The sequence below is a fragment of the Strigops habroptila genome, chromosome 18, assembly GCF_004027225.2.
Source record: "Strigops habroptila isolate Jane chromosome 18, bStrHab1.2.pri, whole genome shotgun sequence".
In the NCBI taxonomy this organism is placed as follows: domain Eukaryota; kingdom Metazoa; phylum Chordata; class Aves; order Psittaciformes; family Psittacidae; genus Strigops; species Strigops habroptila.
The window spans coordinates 39,353-54,420 of NC_044294.2; the positions used below are offsets into that span (position 1 = coordinate 39,353).

Consider the following 15,068-nt stretch of genomic DNA (forward strand, 5'->3'; position numbering starts at 1 on the left):
ATGAACACAAATAGCAATACTGCAACCACTGTTTTCTGTTCACCATCAATTTCACGGCATTTGGGGGAGAAATGTTTCTGTTCCTGTTGCTTTCTGATCAAGATTTGTCCCTAATTTGGAAGCATAAGCCCAGGGCTTATGGGTTCTGATGATGGTATCAACTGCTATCTAGACAAGTAGGTACCAAAACCAGAGCACCTGTAGTTTGCTAAATAGATCTAGCCACTTCCTTAGCTAAAGCATAGCACAGGATCTTCAGGTGAGCCATGTCTCCGATTTCCAATCCAAAAATTTCCTGAATCTATTAACCAAGTCAGCAGAAGGAAAAATAACCTACTTGGGAAAACCTTAAGTAAACATGGAGCTACTTTTCCCTTTCATTAATAGGTAAATCACAACAGAAAAGCAGCCACTCTACAAGCAAAGTATGTGATCACTGTCATGAAATGCCTTCAACATAAATGGACTTAATGACAAAGTTAAACAAACCTCAATTAAAGGCACAATGCTTCGAGACAGGCACAACCCATCACTCTCCCAGCTTCCCACTAAGTAGGTCTCCAAGCCTAGAAAGGTTGCCAGCTATGGGGATCAGTTTAGAAAGTTAATGACAGTAAAAATGGGATTCACTGGAAACTGTAATCCTGACTCCAGTAAGCATTGCCAGAGGCCTGACATGAAGAAACAAGTACTGTTTCAAGCTGACTGCAAAGCCAAGGGAAAGATTAACATCTGTCAGAATCAGCTACAGATGAGATTGTTATTGATCCCTGAATGTCACAAGAATTTAGAAGGGCTAAAAGGAAATTCAAAGAAAATACTCACACATCTGGGGATTTGCTTTGTAAATTTAAATACCTTTCCCTGCAGTTCAGCTGTGTATTTTCAAATAGCTGTGTGTGAGGTAGCTCAATGTTACAAGAAGAGGTATTTCTTCCAACTTATTCACTGTCAAGCTTAGTCTTGTGCGAAAAGAAGGGACAAGGAGCAGTTTTGTTGCTGCAGCAAGCACTGCAGTTACTAGTCTTCAATCCACTGATTTTTGTGTTTAGGCTCTGTTGCTGTGGATTTTGTTTCTGTCTTATCTGTGTCTATCCCTAATAACAAGATTAAGACTTTGCTCAAATTCTTCTAATTAAAATATTGTAATTCTGGGAAGAGATTCCAGGTCTTCTTTTAGCAGGATAATCAGTATATCTGTGAGTTCAAGTTAGATTTTTTAACAACAAAGTTAGCACAAAGATGGCACTCTTCCATGCAGGCCATAACTCCTTATCCACAGTGATTTAAATAACACACTCCATTTTGTAGCAGTGGTAGCAACAGCACTGCACACTACAGTGAGCTGCTATACTGCCTTGAGCTGATGAGTTTACACATTTTGCGCTTGTCATCCTTCTCTGCAGTTTAAGCAACCAAAGGCTCTACACATTTTATCATGCTAAGAACATACATGCATTAGTCTGCAACATATTTAGAATCAGAGAATGATTAGGGTTAGAAAGGACCTTAAGATTATGTACTTCCAACCCCCATTTCCCTTACTAAACTGGAAGAAGCAGGATATGAACTTCAAGCTATATTGCACTTACCAGCTATAGCCTTCAAATATTATTTACAAGTTATTATTTCTGTAAAAAACTTCTTATTCCTATAGCAAGTTACCATTCCACAGCTTTCAGAAGTACCTCTTCCCACTCTGACTCTTTCGCTGGTATCTTCTATAAGGGATGTGATACAGAACTAAGAGAAATTTTGGTGTAATCAGCTTCTGCAAGATTGGTTTGCTCAATGTAGGTAAGAAACTTTGTTACAAAATTTGTTTAGTCAGCCCATTTTCAATGGTTTACACATTCAATCTATTGATGGAAATATAAAAAAGGTTCATACCTAATATAATAATAACATAACAAAATAACCTGATCTAATAGAAGGTGTCCCTGCCCATGGGGTTGGAACTAGAAGACAGCAAGGAAAATAATACACTGGTAAACACAGTAATAGTGATGATCTAATCCTGGACTACCTTTACTAGAAGTCCCACATTTCAAACTCTGCCTAGCAGGAAAGTCAGTGAACCCCACGGAAAGGTGAAGAGTGAAGAGTGTAAAGATGTGCAATGACATCAGCGATTAGCATTGCTTTGCTACTTAGGCATTCAGATTTATTCAGACTTACAATAAGGTCAAAGACAGTTCTAGAAGGAGTGGTAGAAACACGCAAGTGCATAATTAAAAGGAAAGAGATGCCTCTTCCCCGTTATACTTTCTGACTATAGCAAAAAATGCATTCAGCAATCAGATGATGCCAGCAAGCAAAAAATTAACATGTAAGAACCCCAAAAATGTTCCTAACGTGAGTGTGTTGCCAAATGTAGACTTTAAAGAATTGTCAAGGCTGACAGGTTAGTCCAACTCCCAGTTTCCTGTTCATAAGCAGAGGTTGCTGAAGCCTGAACTTCATTTAAACTTCTTTGCACTTTGTTCTTTGCTTAAAGGATTCCCATGTATAAAGGGAGTGAAAAGTACGAGAAAGGATCAATCTTTTCTTTACAAACACTTTTCTGTTTAAGTGTATGACCTAAACTGTTCAAAGATGCAGGCATTTATCTCAGAGACAGCTGCAGACTCCCAGCCAGGGACGACATCTTGCACTCTGTATCATCAGTCATTTCTCTGCACATAGCACGGATTGTCATGCAAGCTTTCTGTGAGGTAAAGATGTTGCAGAGTGCTCAGGCTCCAGAGGCCACTGGTTAAGATTCAGACAAACCTCTTCTCACATTTAAATTTCACCTTAAATGTCTGGTTAGGAAAGAAAAACCTCCTATCTTAAAACATTCACAGCAGCTGCCTCCCCTCAAACTCTGACATAATACAAAGACAGAAAACTCCTACTCGCCCACTGCTCACTGGGTCTGTGCCCAGAAGCCCACACCATACAGCTAAAATATGGACCCAGTTCAAGCTCTCTTTGCTCTCTGGGAGCATTAGTCAGATTTTTTTGTGCAGCAGCTGCCTGACATACTCAGGATGCTGGCAACTTTGCATAGTGCAGAAGACTGGTCTGTATTTTTCTGGCCTTATAGGTTTAGTGTCAGGGTGTCACCTAAAGCAGAGCTGAGATTTTTAGAGCATAGGAATGAAGCAACCTCCTAAATCAAGCCACTGTACTTGCTTATTCAGCACAAGGAAATGCAGTTTTTCCGAATATACATTCTGTTTCTAATGTACAGAATCCACTACATTTTGTTACTACCTCTCTTTACGCTTGCCAGCAGTTGTCTAGCATTAAGAGACATTTTGCAATGCATTAATACAGTAAAGCATAAATACCTTCCGCAGAAGATAAAAGCCAAGATGCTTAAGACAAGAGGTCCAATGTGCACTACAGCGAAGCTCAGGTAGGGCAGCAACTCTGAGGCAGCTGGTCTCAATGTGTAGAAGAAGAAGGCAGGGAGACTTGCAAATAAAGGAGAGGCTGCAGTCAGAAAGCATGTGGAGCAGACACTTGGTGCTGGAGAGGAAACAAAAGAGAGTGTGTCAAGACATAGGCATTACCAGGGGCAGGACCGAGTTCCAGAGAATATGAGATTTTACCAGCAGGAATATATTGCTTGGTACTTGAGTGTGCTGCCCAGAAAATCAGTATCAAATCAGCCCAACTGCTGCCCAGAAGAGCAGTTCTGTTTAAACATGGAATGCACAGGTCTTTCCAGCCCTGATGGAATGCAAGTGCCTATCTGCACTTAGTCATAGCAGCAGTCACAGGGTGGACTTGGGCATGTCAATTCCATTCTCCCACTGCTTTTTAATCCACTCATTCCATGACGAAAGATGCAAAAAAGGATTATGTAAAGAGAGAAGGATCTGGTACTCATATGGGTTACAAACACTGATGAAAACCCACTTGTTTTTCTACCACTTGAGTCATGCATGCACAAAAATACAATGAAAAATGAGGACAATAAGGCAAATAAAAGAGTGAAAAGAAATAGGATCTGTTTCCCAACATCCTGAACACTTCTGCAGATCAGCTTTGCAATGGTTTACTCTCCTGCCAATTAATCAAAGCAATCTTCTAGGCTGAACACACTTCAGAACAGAAAACAAACAGGCAAAAAAAGAGAGGTATGGAGCCTTTTGCATAACGTCAACACGTTTACACACAAACCTTACTTTAATTCTAAGTAAATCCTGAGAATAAACATAAGTATGAAAGCATATGGGCAAAAATTCCTGCAGCACCACAGTTTACACAACAGCTCTGTCTCTTCATAGAAAAAGATGCAGCATCAAGTGCTGGAACTCAAAGATTAAATCCTATTTGCTTGTTTTCTTTTTCTGATCATGTCCAAATGAGCCAAAGTATTAGAACAAAGATGGCTTAAAGGTCTAAGCAATAGTAAGATCTGTGTGTTTTCCTTGGTAAACTATCCTAGATGCCAGGAGACTTTCATTTCTCTTGCTAGGAACTACTTGTGCTGCCGGAGAACATTACAACAGTTACACAGATTTCTGTGTAACTCTTTCAGTGTTTTTCTGGCTGACCTTGTTTTATCTGGCAACGTTTACAGATTTTGTTGTGGGCAGCTCTACTTCAGACCCTGTTCCTAGGAGACTTTACCCTCTTATCTCCAAATTGTACCAGATTTTAAAGGGTCAGAGAGAAAAAAAGCTTTTTTTCCACCTCTTTAGTAACTTCCAATTTTAAAGTTACTAGAAACTACTAAAACACCTTCCAAGCTGAAAGCTTTTCTTGCACCCAACTCAACTATTTGCTTAGTGTATATGACAAAACCCACCATATTTCACATCTCTGTACCAGAGTACTTAGAAATTCTAAGGAAATTGTTTTGAATACAAATTAAACGGAAAAGGCATATGGAGTAGAGGGGTTTGAGCATCACTACATCTTTATAATCTTCACAATGAGCTCAGGCTTTGCAGTGAGGAGATACACAAATACCTGCCCAATCTTTGCATGTCAGCTCATATGCAGCAGGACACAGCTCACCGCTCTCCACTGCTTATGTCCAGTAGTCATCCAGAAATGACATATTTCTCACATTTACAGGATATGTCAAAGAATAATAAAGTCAAACCACTAAAGAGCAACTGCCTAATTATGTATTTTTTTATGCATTCAGTTCAACTTGGGGCATACTGATTTAAAGGAAAGTATTAACATTTTAATTTAAAGTATTATTCCCATACCTTATGTGGACTTCTAACAAAATGAGTTAAATGTCGTTACAATAAGGTAGAATGAATGTGACTGCCATGAGTTTTCTTGTCAGGATTTCCATATTGCCATGTAAAGTAAATCATTAGCGAGGGAATTCAATCACTAAGAAGGTAATAGAATTCCATAGGTCTCATGAAGGTAAATAGATTTAGAAATAGGGAAGGATATCCCAAATTCATGATCTAGAGAAACATCGCAGATGATGGTTAGATATAAGGAAGCAGTTTTTCCCTGTGAGGGTCGTGAGGTGCTGGCACTGGGTGCCCGGAGAAGCTGTGGCTGCCCCATCCCTGGCAGTGGTCAAGGCCAGGTTGGACACAGGGGCTTGGAGCAACCTGCTCTAGTGGAAGGTGTCCCTGCCCATGGCAGGGGGTTGGAACTGGATGATCTTAAGGTCCTTTCCAACACAAACCATTCCATGATTCTAAGGAATCTATCTTTGGGAATCCAATCACGACACACCAGCTCATTTTTGTCTTCTCACTACACTGTAGTGCTAAAAATCTCATTCATTTCAGATTTCTTTGTACAGTGGTAGAAAAAGATAGTGAAAAAGGACAACAAAGATGAAAATTATGAGCTTGAGTCAAAATTAAATGCTGGTATCACTGTTAGGATTCTGCTGGTTCTTATTAATCAGGGTTTGGACAAGAAGCAGTATTTATATTCCCTTCTGAATAGCTGGAATAAGATCACTAGTTGGAAAAGTTTATTGGCACTTAAAGATACTGTATTTTTCTGCCTTAACTACTTTTGGCTGTAAGATGGGATAGTAACCTTGTAGTCTGATTAACTTTATACTTTTCTTTACCAGATGAATTTCAGTTTGATTTTCACAAACTCTCAAAGTCCAGTTCTTTCACTTCTGCTCATTTTGTATTGGAAACCTCAGGACCAACTACAGTAAGCTAGACACTTCCTAGAACCGGCTTGAGACCCATCTGGGAAAGGTGTAAAGAGAGAGGACAGGCCATGCACCTCCCCTCACGCAGTTCTTTGGACTTGCTGTTTGAAGCAGCACAGGGAAGGACTCCTTGTGCCTGGGCAGGAACTGTAGGTGAGCAGCAACCTTCCATGCTGGCCAGTATTTGGGTAGGATGGAGGCATGTTTTCATAGACCCCAAAGGCAACCAGCTTTATAGGGGGGGATGGATTTATCCCCATTATGCTGCAGTAGTTTTCCTGTCAGTTAGTGCCTGAGATCTTTAGTTACTCCTTTGTGCCTGTGAATTAGGATTTAGGAAACCCTAGAGTCCTATAATATATATATACACAGTTCGAAGTCTATATTGAAAGTTCCAAAGTAATCATCACATGTGAATCATTAATTTTCGGGTTTCCTTTATAGATGATAATATAGGGGTGATACACAACCACAGGATGCTCAGATCACTTACTTCTAGCCAGCATTTTTATTTCTAGCTCATTTAATTTTACCAGCTTCATGCCATTGAGCCCATTGACTTCAAGAGAACCAGATTCACATGCTCCTTCTAAGGCTGTTCTCTGTCGTTTATTTTTTGAGAGATTTCTCACTGGTTTTGATAAGTGACCATTATTTCATTTTTCCTTCATTGCATTTAAAGAGATTTTTATCCTGACAGAGACAATTTCTGACTGCCAGTTTGTCACTGTTATCTTCAATAGGATAAAATTTTCTCTCCTGTCAGGATGCTCTGTGCATGTTTAACACTGTACTAACAGCCCATCTCTCACAGTAAGAGCTGCATCCCATTGCAGGTTTTTACTGGATATGGTCATCATGACCTGAAGATCACATATTGTTTTCCAAAAGAAGCTACAGTTCAGATGACTGCTGATGACTAAATTCCCATGAGTGTATTCTACGTGTTTAAGTATCATGATGCAAAGCATTACGTTCTTAGAAACAGAAGTCTTGATTATGTTTTAAAACACAGTAGTTGCAAAGTGAGCCTTTTAAAGTTGAGCTCTGTTTGTCCTGTGTCACAAGTCTCTGTCATCTATGGCAAGAAACCACCATCTGTTGCTGCAGGCTGATCTCTCCCATCAGGTCCCTTCACTCAGCACCCTCTGCTCTGACAGAATGGGGTGTCAATGAAAGTGATGGGCAAGAGACTTGTTTTCCTCTTTTGAGGCTTCTCTGCAGAGAAACAATTGAAATATTTATGTACTGGTTCAGGAGGATAGAAGTGATAAAATTAGGCTCTTGCAAATAAGCCATTCCATTACTTATGCCCCAATAAGCATAAAATAAACCCTAAGAAGTGTTTCCCAAAGCCTTACCAGTTTCTGATTTGGTGAATCCCCTCCCTGCAGGTCAAGACTCACAGTGCTGTTTTCCCTTAAGTACCCCAAACAGAGAGATGCATCACATGCTATGAAGCATTCTTGTCATTATCCTTGCCTACACTAAACTTGAGTCAGAAATCTAGAGGTGGATCTTTGTTGCACATTCTGTGATGACGATGATCACAGTGACATGATATGTGCTCATCGCTGCAGGGCAGCATTTTTCTCAGTCTATTGCTCTCCCTAGAAATACTCATAGGAACATTTCAGTACTGGAGGCATTCAGAACAAAAGGAAGTGTATGAGACACAGGTAGCTTCCAACTGGCTCTTCAGCATACATAAAGCTGCTCTTTACAGGATGAGTCACTGTAAATATAAAGGAGGAATGAAATCCTACGTCCATCAGAAATTCCCATTTTCTTGCTCATCAGCTAAGATCAAGGGAGAGCCGAAATGGAGAGCCTCTGACACTGCTCTTAGTCACAACAGCTTAAGGATTCCCTTAAAGGCCTCACAGGTCTCAGAAATTTGTTCCCAGAATTACAACTGCTAAATTCGAATTCATAGACCTGCTGAAGTGTTTTGGTGAGGAAGATGTGCCAGCAAACCCCTACCCTTTAACAGCAACTTCACCAGCATCTGCAACACTCATTTCTTTCCTACTACCAGAAGCAGCAAGATAAAACTACTGCTTGTGGCTTATTTTGGTGACCTCCATGATCCCATTTGCTGCAGAAACAGCCAAGCACATCATCAATCACTGCAAGTAACACCAGAAAACAAGCAGTAGTTTACTGGCTGCAAACCATTTGCTACCAGTAGCCCCAGCACAGCACACATGCTCCATATTGTGTCATTAGAAAGAACTGCACAAACTTCATTGCTGGGTCAAACCCTATGTATGAACTTCTTCTGTCATTATTGAATAAAGCAACCACTTCTTAGCTCTGAAAAGGGGAAGTCTAATAAATACTTTGGGGACTCTATTGGTTCATTCAGTACTCTGATTTTCTTCTATTTCCTGTAATCTGATTGACAAAATTGACACATCAGATGTGTGTTCTCACAAGCCTAATCCCTTGTTCTTTCATACCTTCTGCTTGAGGCTTGAGAGCAACCAGGCTGTTTGCAGTAGGGAGCTCACTTCTGAAACATGCATAATTTCATTAATTCAGGATATACCAACACTTCTGTAATCATGAAGACAACACAACTCAAATATCCTTTCTGTTCACTTTTTGCACATCCCTAAAATACACCAACAACTTCAAGAATGACAGAAAACAACATTCCAAATTGTATCAGGCTTTAGATGACAACATTCTAGTCCTACATTTATTTTTATTTAGAAGGTAATTCACTTGCTGTATCTGATTGAGCCAAACCGAACATTAATTTATCTTTTCTCTTACCAGCATAGGAGCTACTTTAATGCCATCTGGTGAATGTGCAATTAGAAGGCTGCACTGTCTTCTCTATCAAAATAAAGCACTAAAAATATTCTGTATCACAGACAAACATGCTTCATTTTTACTAACATTTACAAATAGTAATACCATATTTGGGAGCCCAATTCAATTCTAGCAATTCACTTTACTTCGGCGTTACTGGAAGCTGCAGGATACCCAAGGACCTGAAGACCTACAAGTCAGACAGGTCTTACGTATTATCATATGGCAGTGTTCAAGGCCAGGTTAGACAGGGCCTTGGGTGACATGGTCTAGTGGAATGTTTCCCTGCCCATGGCAGGGGGTTGGAACTGTATGATCTTAGGGTCCTTTCCAACCCAAACCATTCTGTAATTCTATGATTCTATAATCATTGATTTCTGGGCTCTAGCAGCCTAACCAGTACTCTGTGTGAAGCCAAGAGTAAATATCTAGAATAAAAACCAACGTAATGAAAGCTGTATTGGGGCATTGTGGACAGCAAACAACTAAAAGGCTTGCCAAAGCACTTTGGAAGGTTTTGTTCCTTCAATTCAAGCAGTAGCACACTTCCTACAAGCTGACGATGCTCCCACCTGTTTAGTGCTATGACAGTGATTACAGGAGGTGTCAGAGATGTCCTGATATAAAATCAATGCTTGGTCTTAGTTTTCACGTCGTGCTGGTAGAACTGTAACACAGCAGTATGGCTTTAAATACTGGTTGCTCCACCGGGTTTTTATTAATTTCCTTGGTCTTTCAAGTATCATATCATGAGATTTCACAATGCAATACTGTGATACTTACAAAAGTGTAAAATGTTAAGAAAAAAACCTCAAAAGAACCTCTTCAAGGAAAGCAACATTCCAACCAGACATGATGGAATTACACACTTTTCATAGAGTGTATGTTAAACTCTAACAAAGTAATAATGAGGGAATTTTTCCCGCCCATTCCATCCTCACTCATGTTTGGCAGAAGCACATGGCAATATACCCTCACATCATGCTATCAGCAAAAGGGAATTGGAAAACAAATTGGGCTGAAAACTGAAAAGTTTCATATCCTCAGCCCTTAGAGTTCACTGTGTTTATGAGTGGAAAGTAAGTCATCATTCTGTCAAAAAAGCACATTTATTTAACCTGTCTCAAGAGAATGCAAACTAAATTCTGCTGTAGTGCAGTCTGACTATTAGTGAGTGAGTCTCTTTTTTCAGTTTACAGCATCTGGGGGACTCAGCCAATTTACCAACACTAGGAAAGGATAAAAAGGCACTGGGCAGATCTTGGAGCAGCCTTCCAATACTTAAAGGGGCCCGCAAGAAGACTGGAGAGGGGCTTTGAACAAGGGCCTGTAGGGACAGGACAAGGGGGAATGGCTTTAACCTGCCAGAGGGGAGACTGAGATGAGATCTGAGGCAGAAGTTCTTCCCTGTGAGGGTGCTGAGGCGCTGGCACAGGGTGCCCAGAGAAGCTGTGGCTGCCCCATCCCTAGCAGCATTCAAGGCCAGGTTGGACAGGGCTTGGAGCAACCTGCTCTAGTGGAAGGTGTCCCTGCCCATGGCAGGGGGTTGGAACTGGAGGAGCTTTAAGGTCCCTTCCCGAACCCAAACCGTTCCATGGTTCTATGATTTGCCCTAAAGGAGAAGACTGTGATTCGATAGTAGGAGTCTTTCGATGTATTAATGCAATATTTGTAAGCTAAACCTTAGAGGTTATAGCTATTCAAGTGTTGGCTGACTGTCCGCTGGCCTCACAGGGCAGCTTTATATACACTTGTGGCTAAAACTTCTATGTTCTTGGTCATGACAAAACCGTTCTGCTTTGCCTCACAATGACTGCTCCAGAGGTACCACACTGTATAAAAGAACAGCATCACTGTTGATCCTGCAGAAGGCCTGGGTGACTGGTTTCTGGGTACTGTTCCTAGTTTAAACAAGGCAGTATAATGAGACTGCAATTTCTGCTGAATTACTAGAATTCATGTTCCTTTAAGACTTAAATATATATTAACTGCCTTGGCAGCAAAGAAGAAAGCAGCTGGTTTTCTTTGTTCTATAGGTAAAAAAAGAAAACTGTTCTTAAGATGAAGGATGGTTTTTCTCAGAGTGATCCCAATGACCTGGGACTGACAGATACTGGGAAGTTCTCATAAGCCCCAGAGCCAATTTCCCTACTGAAAAGCTGTCCATTGCTCATGACATCATGGTCAAATAAGACCATGAACTTTCTGACATGTAATTATATGTTTTTCAAGTAAATTTCAAGTAGCAGCTTTTCATCTGTCTCCGCCAGCCTTTCCTGTGGAGTCAATGAAAGAGTAAAATCAATCCACTTCAAACACAACTGTAAAAATACCTCTGAAATGGAGCAAAATCTGGTGCTTTTTCCAGTTACCATCAAGTATATAACATTATTCTGTGAGAACAGCTGCTTTTATAAGAACACATAACTAGAAGGGACCCTCCTGGGTTAAGCCTAGTCAGTCACTTCTGTTTAACACAGACCCTGCAGAAAAGCTATTTAAACATCAGGATTGTGAGAGATGTGCTTTGTTCTGACAGAGCTGATCACCTGAGAGAGGAGTTTATGTTGGTCAAACATCAGCACTGTTGGTTTGCTGGAGTTGTGCTAAATCAAACCTCTGTTTTCTTTAAATTAAACTAAAACATGAATGTTCTTGAAGTGAGAAGCTGCACTGTACAGTGTCCAGGGGAAAAAGAGGGGGTGATGCCCTGGAGCCCCACCTTCCATGCTGTATTTCCAGTTCATGAAACAGAACTACTTCAACACTGTACACCCTTTTTTCTTCCTACTGTAATGCTTACTTTATCAATGCTTCCAGGTTTAAAAGAGCTGTATTTCTGTATTCTAGGAAAAACAGAGATGCCAAAATTCAATGGCAGTCTTCACAGAGAAGTGTCAACCTGCTCTTGGAATTCCCAAACTCTCACATACATCTTTACATGCTTTACAGCCCAGTTACTAACAGTCCAGTAGACTGAATTGCAATTGTTCTGGAATCAAGCAGTACAGGTCTGGGGGGGTTACATGGAACAGAGATTTGGCAGTGATTTTAAGCACTGCTATTGTTATTGGAAGCAATTAATTTAGTAAATTCACTAAATTATCAGTTCTAAATAAGTTTTCAGGCAACATAACCCTTTTCATCTGTTCTTCCTCAGATTCTGCAGGATAATTGTTTAAAGAAATAGGGATTCCCTCTCTATACTTGTTTTGTTTGCCATTTGTTTCTCTTACAGGTGCCTGCAAGCAAGTTTTCAAGATACAGAACCACTTGCTTTTTGGTGAGGTTCATTTCTCCACTCACTTTAAGCACCTTGTAACATTGCTTTAACACTGTCCAGCTTTGATGAGTGGCCTCTTTCTTGTGTGACTGCCAAATAAGCAAAGAAATTGATCATCTATACTTCAATTATTACCTTTTTCAGACAGCTCTTAGATAAATTGGTAAATACTGTGTTTTACTGTGAATCCTTATACAGCATTCATGTGCAAACAGCATTTGATATATTTACTGTGTGCCCCTACCCCTACTGTACGTGTTGAGACTAAGAATTAAGAAAGAAGCAGGGGTTTTTTATGCCCTCCAGGTCTGTAATCCTGAATGTATGTAAATGATGAAGAAATACTTCAGTAGGATATTGTCTTAATGTCTGGGAATGGTAGGTAGAGAGGAATAGTATATAGATGCTGCCTACAGCATCATTTGAATAACACTGCATCATTTACTGGATTCCACCACCACCAGGAATCCGGGAATTCGGTAAAAGAACTTAAAAAAAAAAAAAAAAAGAGAGTCCTGCTGAAAATAAACTCTTTTGTGGTTAAAAAGCAGCCAGTTAGAACTGAACCAGTGTTTTCTCAGGGTGGCAGAACAGTTGGAAAAGTTGTTGGATTATTTTTGGCAGTGGCCAGCGTATTATAGCTCTCTCATTACTGTTACTGAACTGTCAGGAGTCCACTGAAAGGGTTATTGCTTCACTAGTACATTCTTGCAGGAATACCACATTCTGAGCCTGGCAGCATGAAGCTTTGGATTTTATAACTTTGTTTGACTTCTCTGACATATTCCTATCACTGTAACTAGCTTAATACTTGAATACTTCATTCAAGCTTAATGCTTGAATACTTCAAGCACACAGGTACATGAGCAGAACATGAGCCACGCTCTCCAGATAGCAGCAAACCCAAACAGTGGCCACATATCATAGAATCCCAGACTGGTTTGTGTTGGAAAGGACCTTAAAGCTCATCCAGTCCCAACCCCTTGCCATGGGAAAGGACACCTTCCACTAGAGCAGGTTGCTCCAAGCCCCTGTGTCCAACCTGGCCTTGAACACTGCCAGGGATGGAGTAGCCACAGCTTCTCTGGGCACCCTATGCCAGCGCCTCAGCACCCCCACAGGGAAGAACTTCTTCCTTATACACATCCTTGCGGAAGTGCTGCACGGCGGAATACAGTGAGCTGCTAACACTGACTCCTATGCCCTGCACTGCCTGAAAATGGCCTTGGGAGATTTCTGTTAGATTTTAAGAAATGAAGTAGCTTGGATTTGGATCCTGGCAGGAGCCAAACCCAGTGGTTACAGTTCCTGGCAGGCAGCTTTCCTGTGGACAGATATTGTGCAGGTGTAAACCAAACCCAATTCATGCTTTGGCGTCAGCAGGGTGTTCTTAGCAAACGCACTTGAATCTCCACACAGAATCCAGCAGGATCTTACACAGTGCAGAAGTACCTTTTCCAACCCTTATTTACCATATTAAAGGGAACAGATGAGCTATCTAAATATGATTTATGATTAATGAAATATTACTTCTATCACTTTCAATAGCATTCATGAATTTACAATTGAAAATATACTCTGCTGAGAAGGCGACGGCATGAAAATAATAGTTTTCCTTTGATTTGGGGTCAGGTTTGAGACTACCTAAGGAATATGAAAGTGCACAAGTCCATGACATGCATCCACAGGTCCTGAGGGAACTGGCAAATATAGTTTCCAACCCACTATCCATCATACCGGAGAAGTCGTGGCAGGCTGGTGAAGGCCCCACTGACAGGAAAAAGGGAAACATAACTCCCAGTTTTAAAAGAGAAAAAAGGAAGACCCAGGGAACCAGAGGCCAGGCAGTCTCATCTCAGTGCCTGGCAAGATCATGGACCAGATCCTCCTGGAAAATATGCTAAGGCACACGGAATATAAGGAGGTGACTGGTAACAACCAACATGGTTTCACTAAGAGCAAACTGTGTCAACAAATTTGGTGGCCTTCTGTGATGGAGTTACAGTGTTGCTACATAAGGGAAGGGCAGGCTTTTAGCATGCAGAGTCTCTTTCTCTGGCACCAGAAGAGCTTAGAATTCGCTTTTTCTTTTTCCACGTATGAAAGAAAGATCTCAGGCATCATTTCCCCTCTGAAACAGACCCTCAGCACTCTTCTGAAATTGCTCAAGAGGAACTAATGTTCCAAACAATCAGCAGAGTCCAGTTGCTACCCCTGGACAACCTGGGAGATGCTGTCACTCTGGTCTGCTGAGCTGCACACTTGCTCTTCTCCTCCACTCACTTTCACTAAACAAATGTGACATTACTACAAAACAGGCCAGCCAACTTTGCAACTGCATTTCTTCATATAGCTTAAGCAGTGATGGGGGGCAGGGGAGGCTGGAACTACCCTGTAGGTAGCTGGTATCTCATGTGGAGTATTACAACCACTGATGGTATTACCATATGGGCTGACAAAACTCAAATGAGAAACAGAAGTTCCTTTCCACTGCAGATTGCAGGGTACTATGCATAGTACCCTGTATAGACGTACCTCTATGCATAGAGTTGGTAACCCTCCTTCTGGGACTCTAAAGGACTTCCAGCAATTGGGGCATCTAAAGAAAGAGGAAGCACGGGGCACAAACTGCATAATGAGATGTGTGCATAGGAGATTTGTGGAGAGGGCATAGATAAGTTCTTCTCCTGCAAGTACTACAATGTCTCTGCTTTTGAGTGTTTGAGTATTGACAACAGCCGTGCACGATTTTAAGGTACAGTGACAGAAGAAGGGCACAGGCTGGTGATGCTGCTGGTTAGACCAATCTGGACA

At 41.0% G+C, this 15,068-nt stretch overlaps 1 protein-coding gene and 1 long non-coding RNA gene across 8 annotated transcripts in view; one reads left to right on the forward strand and one right to left on the reverse strand.

Moving 5' to 3' along the window:
• LOC115602295 overlaps nt 1-15,068 on the reverse strand; it is a 111,978-nt gene that overhangs the window by 33,284 nt on the left and 63,626 nt on the right. For all 4 annotated transcript variants that reach the window (XR_003989641.1, XR_003989640.1, XR_003989642.1 and 1 more), the window contains exon 5: nt 3,336-3,516. This is a non-coding gene — a long non-coding RNA (uncharacterized LOC115602295). The remainder of the gene's footprint in view (nt 1-3,335; nt 3,517-15,068) is intronic.
• Nucleotides 1-15,068, forward strand: part of NGF (nerve growth factor) — a 37,283-nt gene that overhangs the window by 17,694 nt on the left and 4,521 nt on the right. The window contains exon 2 of one of the 4 annotated variants that reach the window (XM_030473266.1): nt 12,210-12,254. The exons of the other annotated variants lie outside the window; for them this stretch is intronic. The gene's annotated coding sequence lies outside the window, so the exon portion shown is untranslated. The remainder of the gene's footprint in view (nt 1-12,209; nt 12,255-15,068) is intronic. 4 annotated transcript variants of the gene reach the window in all.